Genomic DNA, 3,130 nt, shown 5'->3' with positions numbered 1-3,130 from the left:
CTGTGTTAGGCCAACTGGTAAACAAGAAATCCTCCTGTTCCAACCCTCAGCATCGAGGTTCCCATACAGAAATTAACCAATAGTATACACTGAAAAACAAAAACACAGTTTAGAAACAAGAAAGTTGCATCAGACAAATCTGTCTTCCCTTTTGCAGTTCCTTGTCTACCTAAAACAAAACACCAGTCAACCCTTGTTTATCACCATTTAACCACGAGTTGGTTCCGCCTTCCCCTTTCTTCCCTCAGAGCCTCCCATCCCCCACTTCCTATGCAACCAATACTGCAGATGCAACCAATACTCTTCACATGGACATAACCAGAAAGGCATTTAAAATTGGCTCCCGGGGCGCCTGGGTGGCTCAGTCATTAAGTGTCTGCCTTCGGCTCAGGTCATGATCCCAGCGTCTTGGGATCAAGCCCTCATCGGGCTCCCTGCTTCTCTCTTTCCCACTCCCCCTCTTTGTGTTCCCTCTCTCGCTGTCTCTGTCAAATAAATAAATAAATAAAAATCTTGGGTGGGGGGGAGGAGCAGTGCCCAAACCAAAGAGAGGATAAAGAACCCCAGAAATCCAGAGCTGGAAGCTGGTTATTTCAATGAACTGATTTCACCCATAAGGAAACCAAAGCCCAGAAAGGTGAACTGACTTGCTCAAGTTTAGAGCTGGTCAGTTTCTCAAAATAGAGGATCATAGGGGAAATGGAGGGAAAAATAAAAGAAGATGAAATCATCGAGGGAGACAGACCATAAGAGACTCTTAATCATAGGAAACAAACAGGGTTGCTGGAGGGGAGGGGTGTGGGGGGATGGGGTAACTGGGTGATGGACGTTAAGGAGGGCACGTGATGTAATGAGTTCTGGGTATTATATAAGACTGATGAATCACAGAACTCTACCTCTGAAACCAATAAGACAGTACATGTTAATTTAAATTAAAAAAAATAACTGGTCAGTTTCTGCCTTCTCTTAACTTTTTGTTAAAGAAAATTTCAAGTGTATACAAAAGTAGACAGAATAGTATAATGAAGGATGTCTTGGTGGCTCAGTGGGTTAAACATCTGCCTTTGGTTCAGGTCATGATCCCAAGGTCCTGGGATTGAGCCCCACATCTGGCTCCCTGCTCAGCAGGGAGCCTGCTTCTCCCTTTGCCCCTCCCCCGACTCGTGCTCTCCCTCTCTCTGACAAATAATAATAATAAAAAAATAGTATAATGAACTCCTAGATACTCATCACTCAGCTACAGTTATCAGCATTTTGTCGTGTTGTTTTATCTATCTCGCCTTCTGTTGGTACTGATTGTCTCAAAGCAAATGGGAGATACATCATTTTTCTTGTGCACTTTAGCATGCTTCTCGAACTCAGGTAAAAATACTTAAAAAATAAAAATAAAACCTGGGCATTTGGGTAGCTCAGTTGGTTGAGCGACTGACTCTTAATTTCAGGCTGGGTCATGATCTCAAGGTCATGGGATGGAGCCCAGCCTTGGGCTCTGTCCTTAGTGCTGTCTCATTGAGAGTCTCTTTCTCTGTCCCTCTGACCCTCCCCTGGCTCATGCTCTCTCCTTCAGATAAATAAATAAATAAACAAAATCTTTTAAAAAATGTAAAAACCCCAGACCATTAAACTTTCAAGAAAATTAATGATGATTCCTTTCATATCACCTAACATCTGCCCATATTCATTTCCCCATTTATCTCAAAGTTGTCTTAAAAGTTGGGTTGTTTGAATCAGGATTAAAAGGGTCCACACATTGCATCTGGTTGTATGTCTCTGAGGTCCCTTTTGGTCTACGGCAGTCTTCTCTTTCTTTTGGCTTTAATGCCACTGATTTCTGAGAGAGAGTGACGCATTCTAGAAGGTTCCATGTTCTAGGTTTGATTTTTTTTTTAAATTTCCTGGGGTGTCCTCCATATCCCATGGTGCTCTCCATTACCTGTATGTCCTGTGCACTGCACGTCAGGTGTGGAGGCTGGTTCAGATTCAGATTCAGCTTTGGAGGCAAGAAAAATCGAGAGTAGGCCAGTGGAGAATTTGCTGGTGCAAATTGGGGGTCATATAATAGCTTCCAGCTACCTCTGGTTGTGCTAAGACCCTTGGGCAGGCGCAGGTGGCGCTGACCTGATCCCTCCACGGAAAAGCTCCGCATCCGCATTCCAACATCTTGCGATGATCTCCGTCCGCACTCATTGTTTCATGGTGCTTGAGGTTGGTGGGCTTTTGGACTCTATCATTCTTTTTGCTTCTATTAGCTGCTAAAATGGAAGACTTCCTTAGCAACTACTAGGTTTTCCTGAAATGCAGCTGATTCAATAAAGATAGGATAAATGCTCGATTCTGTCCATTTATTTATCAACTGTCAGAGAACTGGGTTGTGCCCTTGAAACGTCTAATGGTGACAAGGGCAGGATTTTCTGTTGTTTCATTTTGTTCCCCTATCATTATGACGTTTCTGTCCATTATAGATACTATATGCATGTCGGTGCTAAAACTGTTCAGTCTTAGGCGAGTGAAAGTCCTTTCAGATTGGCTCGTGTGTCCCTTTGACTTCATTCCATTAGCCTTTGACTTTCCTTGCTTCTGACTTAGTGAGATGCCCATGCATGTCTCCCTCATGCCCTGCCCAAGACCTGTTAACATCTATTTTCTGCTGGTTGAGACATTCCATTGCCTCTCTTTATACCCCCTATTCCTTTGGGCTGGTCTGCGCCTTTCCTCTGGCTAACGGTCATGGTCATTAAATACTGGTCTTAGACACCTCCATGCTCAGCAAGATACCTTGAGAGTTGTACAAAACTCTGTGAGTTTTGTATGGCTCGTTTCTTTAAGGCCTTGGAAGCCCTTTGCATGCCCAGATCTCATGCTTTGCTTTGCTTTTAGTTTTGTTTTTGGTTTTAATATGGCTGCTTCATAACCACCGAGGCAGAAACAGAGAGGAAGCGGAAGAAATCAGAACATTCTGGAGGTTTAGCTCAGCCCTTGGAAGAATCCAGTGTCGATTCAGGCATTGCTTTGTCTATCCCCTCCTCTCCGAGCACTGATGCCCTTGGCGCAAGGTGGATACGCTCCTCTGAGGCAGGTTCTGGAATCCAACATCCAAAGAATAACTTTCTACCTCCTGTTGTTCACTTCT

This window comes from Mustela putorius, unplaced genomic scaffold, assembly GCF_011764305.1.
Source record: "Mustela putorius furo isolate JIRA1106 unplaced genomic scaffold, ASM1176430v1.1 tig00000874_pilon_pilon_pilon, whole genome shotgun sequence".
Lineage (NCBI taxonomy): Eukaryota > Metazoa > Chordata > Mammalia > Carnivora > Mustelidae > Mustela > Mustela putorius.
The sequence above is the reverse complement of the archived record's forward strand: the minus strand, read 5'-3'. Positions refer to the sequence as shown.